We start from the raw sequence: 10,787 nt of genomic DNA on the forward strand, positions 1-10,787 counted from the left end.
AGCTATTTGTCTGGCGTTTTCATGTCCCACTAGGCAGAGAATTCGCAGAGTAGATGATCTGCTGTTTCTATGGCTTGCTCGCAGAATCTGCAGTTGTCGTCCTCTACAATGCCTATCGTCTTAAGGTGATTTAATGCCATTTCTGGATTTAACGAGCAGTTATCAGCAATGGTTTTGAATTTTTTAGATTGTCTTAGGCATAGAATGTTTCTCCAGGAAGACTGAGAATTCTTTAGTCATCCCTTCAATTTATTATTTATATGATATCTCAGTAGGTCTCTGAAGCATAATATGGATTCGTTGCCAATTTTTTAGCAAATTCACTTTGACTTTCCAGCCACTCTGCACTTTTATTTAGAATATTATTTCCTACAAGACTTTGCATCTTATTATTCTGCTTTCAAAATACGTATACTCCTCTTTAAGAAAGCTATTTGTCTGGCGTTTACATGTCCCAATGGGCAGAGCATTCGCAAAGTAGATAATCTGCTGTTTCTATGGCTTGCTCACAGAATCTACAGTTGTCGTCATCTGCAATGCCTATCGTCTTAAGGTGGTTTAATGTCATTTCTGAATATTTCGAGTAGTTAACTGAAATGGTTTTAAATCTTTGTTTGTTTAAACCCCTACGCTAGCTTGGACATTCTTCTTAGAAGATTTTCTATCGAAACAATCGAGAGCACAATATGTTTATTGCTGGGAAGCCTGATTTCATTCCTCGACAGAGCATATTTTGGAGCTATCCTCTGAAGTTGGTTCAATCGAATTGAAAGCGAGTATTTTGAAATAAATGTGTATATTATTGTTATAACGTAAATGTTTTAGTCAGTTCAATTATATTATTAAGAAAAGTTATAACTTCAATATATATCCATTTAATCAACACGGGCAATATTTTGCTACGGTAATAAAATTCTAAACTGAAAAAGAAATATCTGTAATTTTATTGAACATTAATTAAATATTATTTTAGCACTCAAGTACACCTTCTAACTTTGATTTTTATCTACCTGTTTTATTATAAATACATTCAGTTTCAGATAAATTGAACGTGTTTTTGTAGTGTGTTATGAACATATCATATTTTAGACATTAAGTAAACATTTACATACCGTTAATAAAAGTAATGCTTAATGATTTTTTTAATGAAACCTCTAATTCTAATATATCGATCGTAAAAGTTTTAAAACAGCTATAGGAAAGATTTTTCAAACCTAAAGCCGAGTTATAAATATTTATCTATAACTGTTTTAGATATTTACCCCAAGCAATTTTATTTAGCCCGTATTTTAATTTTTATCGAGTCGTAAAAATTTACAAAAATTGCTTTAATTTTCGTTTAGTTCCAACCTCAGATATAATTGAGATTAAGCTTGAGTTTCAAGAAATTTCTTAAAATAATATCTACTCTATTTAGGATACGTTACATCATATGTTTAATTTTCAAATGAATATAAATGAAGTTCAAAATGCCTGCATTATTTTATTTTTTTAATATTTTTACTTTTTTACGTTAGTGAAGTTTGGAAACTACTTGTCTTACTGCCTTACTCCTAAGCAGTAAGCACTAAAGTCACCTTTTGGTCAGTAACTTCGAGACGATACATTTTTCTTCGGGATATAAAATGTTTGTTTGTAAAATATTTATCCTCACCAAGTGCATCGAGCGTACAGGCACATTTAGAAAACATTTCCTGCATCTAGCGCACAGTACCTGTGTTGAAACCGAGTTTTTTGGCCGAGCGCATAAGAAAATTTTATCTGCCGAAGTGAAGTCCTAGAGATGGGCAAATATACGAGCTTTTAAGTAATTATTATCATTAAGATGAAACGAAAGTCCATCAGCAACACCTAAGATTTTCCAAAATGAGCAAATGTTCAATATTATATAAAATATTGAACAAAAATTGAAAGAAAAAATTATTTTTTCTAAGAATGAGTGCATTTTTGGTATTAGGTTCAAAATAATTAGAAAATTGCGTATCTTGAATTTTCCATAAAAAAGACTTTTAATTTAAGAATGATTTGGTTAGCTTACGTTAGTATAGGTAAGGTTAGGTAGGGTTAGGTTAGTTTAGGTATAAAATCTCCGTCATAATTTGTCTGACTTTGACTCTAATCACATTGATGTAAAGTATCAACTCTTTGTTACTCCGTTGTTAATTATTTACGGTAATAAGCATTTCAAGCTAAATACAGGGATTGAAAAGATACCGTCTTTATACCTCCAAATGTGGGTTCGATGCACCCTCCTATATAATCTGTGCGCTTGAACCACCGTGCGCTCGATGTACGCATTCCTTTAGGATAGGACGATACCAATATTGAACTATCAAAGGAAGATAAAACAGTTTCAAAGTAGCCATTTTACAAAGAGAAGCAAAGATTATGTTACTAATTGGTTACATTTCTCGTGCGAGCTATCTTCTATTAAAATGCGTAGCAACTGTGTGTCAAAACGTGGGATGTAGAGCTGAGATATAAATATTAAAAAATTCGAAGTGTATAAAAAGTGAAAAACTCACAAAGAAAGAGTGACAAATATCGTGCTTAGTATTTGGCTTAAAAAGAAAAGAAATAGAAAAAACATTTTGTAGATATGTTCAAAAGTGCACCGCATTGTTTTCTACAATAAAAGTTTAGTTAGTGTGGGACAAAAACAAAAATCTTTCACAATCTTAGCTGCTTTGGTACATGAAGGCTTTTTTGGAAGAACCAATGATGAAGTTATAAGTACATTTCATCAGTTTTTCTCATCGAAGCGGGATGAAAAGGTTCTTACCCTCTAGCTGAATGGCTTCTCAACTTAAAATAAAAACTGGTCCTTGTTTCCATTTTTTCTATATATGATCAACTCAGATGATATAGACTGCAACAGATATTGTTTTAAATGTTTTAACAACAGGCCAAAGCTTCACAAAGTGGAACTTCTAATGCTGAAATACCTCACAAAAGACAGAAGTGCTTCCAATGGATTTGAAGAACTTCTTTGTTCATTCTTCACACTACAAGTTAAGCCACACAAAACCAAGGTCTTATTTGAAAAAAACTGTGGAAGTTGTGGTATCCAGAGGTGGTATAAAGTATAAAGCTCAACTTTTTGGAATCCCAACTAACAACGACAAACTTTCTACCTGGACCAATATGCAAGAGAAGTATATAGGAATTACAAGATACTTGGAGGAAAAAATCTTCTACCATTTTGGTTGAATCTTTCTGAGAAATATACTAATGGAATATTTTCCCCTACTGGTGTTATATGTGTAATATCTAATATCTTGCTATACAATAATTCCTGATAAACTGTTGTAAAATTGTCTCTTTTATCCACAACGTAACTGATCCTAAAATGTCAAAAATTGAATTTTTAAATCATGTTATAAAATAACTAACAACATGAACCATGCCACTACCTTTTAATGAAAGATATTATCCACGAAGTTAAGGTTTACAACGCATACCGCAGGTGAATAATGATCTAACCAAATAAGTCATTAAATGCCAGTAAAATATTATACCTTTTCCATGACTAACCGATAAATTTAATACTTATAACTAATATATAAAATTAATCAAACTTTTCAAGTAATATCATCGTTTGCAATTATAATTGAACTTCTCAAATATTTACTATTGAAATATTCCTAATAAAAACCTTTAACATAACTCCACAAACTCATAAATCAAATTACTTAGATATCGTGATTTTAGCTGATATGTGACAAATGAAATTTGTGTTGCCTATACAGAGTAAAGATTTATATTAAAGCAAGTCTATTATTCATGAGTTGTTCATACTTCAGCAGAACAGAAAATTGGATAATTCAATTTTGTTTATATAAATATAAGTTGTGTGTCTTTAAAATTGGTAAGTTTAATGATATACGAAAACTACGTTCTAGAAAGAGACTTACATATATAACAGAAATAGTAATATTTGAATAATAAAAATTTCATTCTAGTTGGGTGATTTCTTATTCATTCCATAATGTGTCTAAAGTGATTAGTCTCATGCCATAGAACCATCAGAGATTAAGGAAAACGCTGCTGCCGAATTGCTTTCAAACTTATTCAATTAGGTGCGAATCTGGGGATTTTGGAAGCGATAAATTTTATCTGGTGGATATGGTCCAAGGTTTGTCTAGCTAAATGTAACCGATATGAACAGTTGGATTGTGAAGTGTTCTGAAGTCATTAGAAGTGTTACGACATCTAGCTAATAACTTCATGAAACGATTTTGATCCACTGTTGTCGTGTGTCTCTGGCTCTTCTTGGTGCCCCCTCTGATACATTCATATTGGCTCTGAGAAAAATGACCTCAAGTCATTAGGAGTGCCACCCCGTCTAATAACTTCAACAGTACGATGTACATACTGCTCAACAAAAAACTCACATTTGCTCCACCATCATGCATATCTAAGCATAGCCGGAATTCATATATGAACACAATGGAAATCTATTCCTAATTCCAAGCTGTTCGTTCTTGACACTACTGAAGTTGATTTTGTTCTCTTGCAGATAAGACCTCTCATGTTCTGTAAACTATTTAGTCGCTATTGGTGATGAGATATGACATCTAGCTAATAACTTCAAGAAAAATGTTGACCCACTGTTGTCATGTGTCTCTGGCTCTTCTTGGTGCCCTATCTAATAACATCTTGACAACAGAATCAGAAGTTATATTTATTAGAATGTACGGATTATTGTAAATATCCACATAGTATAAAATAAATTCAGTTTCTGTATATGTTTAGTCACCTGCCAATTCCCCGTGGCTTCTAACCGCTCTGTTGCCAAATTCTTAATAGACATCATTACACACAAAGGGTTCATTAGATGTTGTGTTCTGTGTAGGTAGCAACTTCAATAAATCTGGACGAAATATTCTCTATAAATAGATTCTCTAACATACTTAAAACGATGGTGGTTTAGTACCACTACACCAACAATCAGAATTACATGGACAAGTAAACTAATCTTGAGTCTCTGAAGATTCACACATGTTTATAGAAACGCTCATCTGACAGGTATATGTGTTTCACCAACTGTTAGGTTAGGTTCTAAAAATTCCAACTTAAATATATTTTACTTTAAGGAGAGCACATGTTATTACAAAATGTGGAATTTAGAACCATGCCTCTTTTGGAAGAATTCGCTCTGTTTGAGATAAATAAAAAACAACACGCTTTGGAAATAATTTATTTATAAATAATCTAATCTAAAATAAGTTAGTTTATATGTCTTTTTGGGTTAACAACATTCACATCAAGTTTTTTTACTCTTTTAATAGCATAATAAACTGAAAACCTCTGTAAAAATAAACCAACAATAATTAAAATGAGAGAAATAAGAACGTCAATATTATAAATGAATTTAAAAAGTTCAACAAACAATAGGTGCTATCTATGTGACGATTCTAATACTGCTTGTCAAAAGCATACCAGAGACACTTATACTGTTATATAACAAAATTTGATTAGTATTTGATAAATAAGATATGAACATTTTATTTACAGTTTAATAAAGTTCATACACCACTTTTAACCCTCTACCGCATATAAACCCATATATGTTTCACCAGTTTTAATATTTTTTTACTCGTTATTTTGCACAAGCAATAACTATACGGATGGTGGACATTTTAGTTGTTATGTTGGCAATACGAAAATGTTTGTTGTTGTCTATTGTCGACAGTCATTTTGGTTATAGCCTCACTTTACTACGCTTGTGTGAAGTGTAACTCATTATCTATAAATACTTTACTACGTGAAAATGGTAAGTTTTGCGGCGATAAAAAAATAAAACATGGTGCTGTTATTGTATTATTTCATATAAGTTATTTAATGTTCACTTTTTTGCTTATTTCTATCATATTGGGGGTCTGCGAATGGCATGAGATCATTTTTCCTTTCTTGCAGAATGGATCCTGCTCAGAACCATGTTAATATTATACCTGGAGAAGGCTCACTTAGTGATGATGAATTAGCTTCAGATTCTGATTTTTATTGGAGCCACGCAGTTGCCAGAGTTTATTGAAAAACTTGAAACACCAGCAGATTTCCTTGTTTTTATTTTCTGAGGATTCCACATTCGCGGATTGCTCAGTAGCAATTACCTAGGACGGTTGTGTTTTCGACATTACGATTTTGCATACAAAATGAATACCGTGTTGAATAATGAACTCTCACTTATTGAATGTCGTCGGTATTGTGGGACGGTAATTTGAAAAACTGAAAACTACATGACGTGTATACGCGTCAAGAGCGCGAACTATATTGTGAACCCGGTACGAAACTGCGAGTATAGACTGTTCGACAAACCCACTAACAAACAAGAAATATATATATATATATATATATATATATATATATATATATATATATATATATATATATATATATGCCAGAAAAGGAGTTGAAAAAACAAGAATGTGGATTTTTCATTGAAAAGGTTGCTACCATTGACGAAGTTAATGTTGGTACCGTAACTTGGTTTGATAATAAATCGGATAATATGCCAAGGGAGTTTAAAAAGAAAAAACTGTACAAAAACATTAATTGCCCTTAAGCAGTTGAAGTATATAAGCGGCATATGAAGAGCGTTGATTTATTGGACTCTATGATTGGTTTCTATTCGCAATCCCAAAAAATGGTATAAACGAATATTTTTTCATATGACAGACATGAGTGTTGTGAATGCTTGGATTCTTTGGCAAAGAAACAATTCCTACGTTTACTTGTCTCTATTTGATTTCAAGCAAGCTGTTTCAGAACACGCAAATCGGGTAAAACTGTGATGGCACGAAAAAGAGGGCGTTCTGTAAATCAAAGCAGAGATGTAACACCAGTTTCTGCACTACATCCAATCCAGGCACACCAACTATACCAAAGAAAATGAGGAAGTTCCTGCCAGACATCAATATGTACATTTAAGCTCCGTGAGAACTGATAAAATAGACCAGCCTGAATGGATGAAAAACCGACAAAAATGTCAATTTTATAGCCAAAAAACTTACACAAAGTGTAGAAAATGCATGGTTTTCTTGTTACAACTACAAACAAAACTGTTTATCAGCATTTATGATTAAAATTATTGTGGTTAAATTTATATTTATTTCTTTATTCTTCATACGAACCCATATATGTATGTACTTTTTTTATTAAAATTTGTTTGGGTGCATACGAACCGATACACGACTTCTTTTTTCTTAGTTTATGTAAGTAATTTTTTAATTTTCATTTTTGTAATAAATTTTTTCATAATTCATGCAGTAGAGGATTAAATAAACTACTATTCTCAATATTATATTGACCAAGAGATTTTGTGAATTCTCTAAAATCCTATACAGAAAATTCTATGACTTGATAAAATACTGAATAATCATGAAAGATCATATTAATTAAAGCTGAATGTATAGTGAAGGGTGAATTTTGATATTTATTGATGGTTATAAGATTCGATTGTTGTTCAATTTGCCCATTGTATGGTGTTCAAGGTGAGAGGACCAAGACTCACATTAGCTGATGGGGAGAAAACGACTAAAATATATCTGCACTGTATTACAATCACATGCACTTGTTTGACTGAATTTTTGTGTAACTGCATCATGAAAAAATTATTTATATCAGTCTATATTATTGATACATTACATATTTATTCCAGTCTATGTGCAATAACATGTTTTAATATTTAAGACTTTTTTATTTCATGACAAGTGGTATTTACTACATTAATTTATATTATAATACTGTATTAATCTAATAATATATGTGTGTTGCCTTGTAATTGCAATCTTTCACAGTATCGCGTTAGAAACATTTTCCTAGCTTGGTTATCATAAATACTTCTGGAAAGATGGGAATTCTTTGTCCTCGAGATTTATTTGCTACAAAAAGCAGCATATTAATCCTGACCAATCCATTAGTACAGATTCCTCTTGGAGTGCAAAGAATCATTATATGCTTGTGAGACATTAGTCACCATAGTGAATTTATATTTTTCAGAATTTCAAAAAAATCTGATTCGGGGTTTGATATTTTGTTCAAAATTCAATTCTGACAAACACCAACATTCCTTTAATTATTTTATGAACTCTGGATGTTTAAGTTATCTACTTAACGAAACACTGAATAAATTGAAAATAAAGGCGTCACACTTGTTGATTTGATTTTTTTTAAAATTTGTGTCATTTTGTTATTTATTTTTCTAACTCTATACAGTATTCGACAAATATAACAGTACATAGGAATATCAATGTAAATGTTTTCACGTTCAATTCCGAAATTGATTAAAACGTCGGGATGAATTATAATAAACTCAACTGTTCCATGATATTCATACTCCAATCAAAGACAATGTATAGGGAAAGTATAAGGTAAGATTTGTCTTTGCCTTGTGTTTGTAATATTGAATGGATGAAGTTTTTTGAAATTATGATTCAATATCTAAACAATAAGGACATTCTTTGCTTTTGAATGAATATACGATTTCAGCAAGACAGTTGACTGATTCACAATAAACATGAGGTTCAAAATTATTTGGTAAATACTTTTAATAAAAGGTTCCTTCACATATAATTACAGCTGATAGATATGAGACCATCTCATTGAGGATTGATCAAATATAAACCGGAATGTTTGAATAAACGCGCGAAAAATGTAGTATCGTAAAAGTGCCTGTTACGAAGTGTATAGAACAGCCGAAATCGCGTAATCTCGCTTTTCAGTGTACTTATAGCCTTATAGCCATGATCGAGAAAGATGTACCAGTTTCTTGAACAACGCATCATATTCGTTTTTTGGTCAAATATAATGTAAAATCCACGAAAGTTTATCAAAAATTACTTCGAGGATAAATGCCTCTCCAAGACTCAAGTATATGAATGGTGTTCTGCTTTACGAAAAGGACGAGAAGTGGTGGCAAACTTGCCGCATGTGCGGCGCCTAAGAACAAGGGTTACCGATAAGAGCGTCAGCGCTGTAGAAAAACGCATTTTGGAAAACTGATATGGCTGAAGAATTGGGCATAAGCGTAGATAATATTGAGCAAATAATTCATAACCCGCTTGGTTACCATAAAATTTCGGCCAGATGGGTGCCAAGACTTCTAACTTTTGAGCAGAAATTCACACGCTTGAAAATTTGTACGCCTCTCCGCAAATTGGGTTGGGAAACACTGGAACGCCCGCCTTATAGCCCCGATTAGTCGCCATGCAATTATTATTTATTCAGTTCATTGAAAGAGGCACTTGGCGGACTGCGATTTGAAAGCAAGGAAGGGTAGATGCCTTCGTGTGCAAATGATTATATGGCAAGCCAAGAGATTTTTAAAGGCATCGGAAAGCCTCTGGAGAGGTAGCAAAAGTATGTAGTGTGACATAGACTATCTAAAAGAACTGTAAAAAATGCAGCTCTATAACTTGATAATAAAATTTTTTTAATTTAAGAAGTGAATTATTGCGACTGAATTTTTTCATATTTGTTTTAATTTTTAGAAAATGATCGTTAATTTGTTTTTTATTAACATATACTTTATTTTTAAGCCGTTATACAACTAAGTTAGAATTTCTAAAACGTTGGGGATATTCATACTGAACACACTATTTACTACTCTAATTGACATGCGTTTTGATAAGCAAATTATCGTCTTCAGACGACAGTGTGTTCACTTGCAAAAGTGTCGACTTTTCTAGGGTTAAATTATTTGTGTCATAGATAATTTCTCAATCCAATAAATTACCGTCCAAATAGTCTGTTATGAGAAATCAATACTCATCTGCCTTCTATTATTTTGATACTAACTAAAACACCACAAAAATACGTAAATAGGAAATCTAATGGAACAAGTAAATTTATTATATTTGATCACGATGTTCTACTGAACTTTACACTAATAGATTGGATATAAGTTAATAAGAGATTTTACATTAATATGCCTATGTTCAGCAAAATGTTTTCCAAAACCCAAATAACAATAGATTAATTGATAATTTGTATAAAATATGAAAAAGTTAAAGTAATATTCAGTTTTGTATGAGCTTGTTATTTCTCTTCTTTTTCTGATTATGTTGACGAAAATGTGAAAAAATAGTTACGAAAGATTGAAACATGGGTATATAATATTTATATTTTAACAAAAAATTCTAAATCGAACTTGATTGATATTTTTTTTCATTACCATATTTCTCCTTAAATGTTATAAATGTCATTTAAATGTATTGTGTACAAAAATTATTGCTTGTCAGTATTCAACAATAAAACTGATTAATAAATCCTTTACAAAACATTACAATTTTTTTGACAATAACCTTTGGGTTAGGATATCCTTTGAAGTATATTCGACATATTGCACTAGTGTTCCATATCAATTCTAAACTCACATTATTTATATATAGTCTGGTTAAATTAGACCAAAAAATTAGAATGAAGCAACACAAATTCACACCAAGCTGAAAATCAGTGGAATTATTTGAAATATAATTAAAAATAAAATTTGAAAGTTCCCCATCATTCCCGTATATGGAAAAAATTTTATTCAAGGTCTAAAAAATGGGTTTTTTGCGATGTTTTCCTACGAGCCATCGTTTCAAAAAATTGTAAAATTTGTAAATTTTGTTTTTAACGATATTTTAAACAATTTTACTGATTTTCAGCTAGTTGGGAATTTATGTAACTTCGAATGTCTAAATTGACCTTACTAATAAATTCCAATGAAACTATTAGTTTGCATTTTATGAAAACATAAGCTCTAAATTATGTTGTTAAAATCCTCAATATTACAAAATATC

The sequence above is a fragment of the Diorhabda carinulata genome, chromosome 3 (genome assembly GCF_026250575.1).
Source record: "Diorhabda carinulata isolate Delta chromosome 3, icDioCari1.1, whole genome shotgun sequence".
Classification (NCBI taxonomy): Eukaryota; Metazoa; Arthropoda; class Insecta; order Coleoptera; family Chrysomelidae; genus Diorhabda; species Diorhabda carinulata.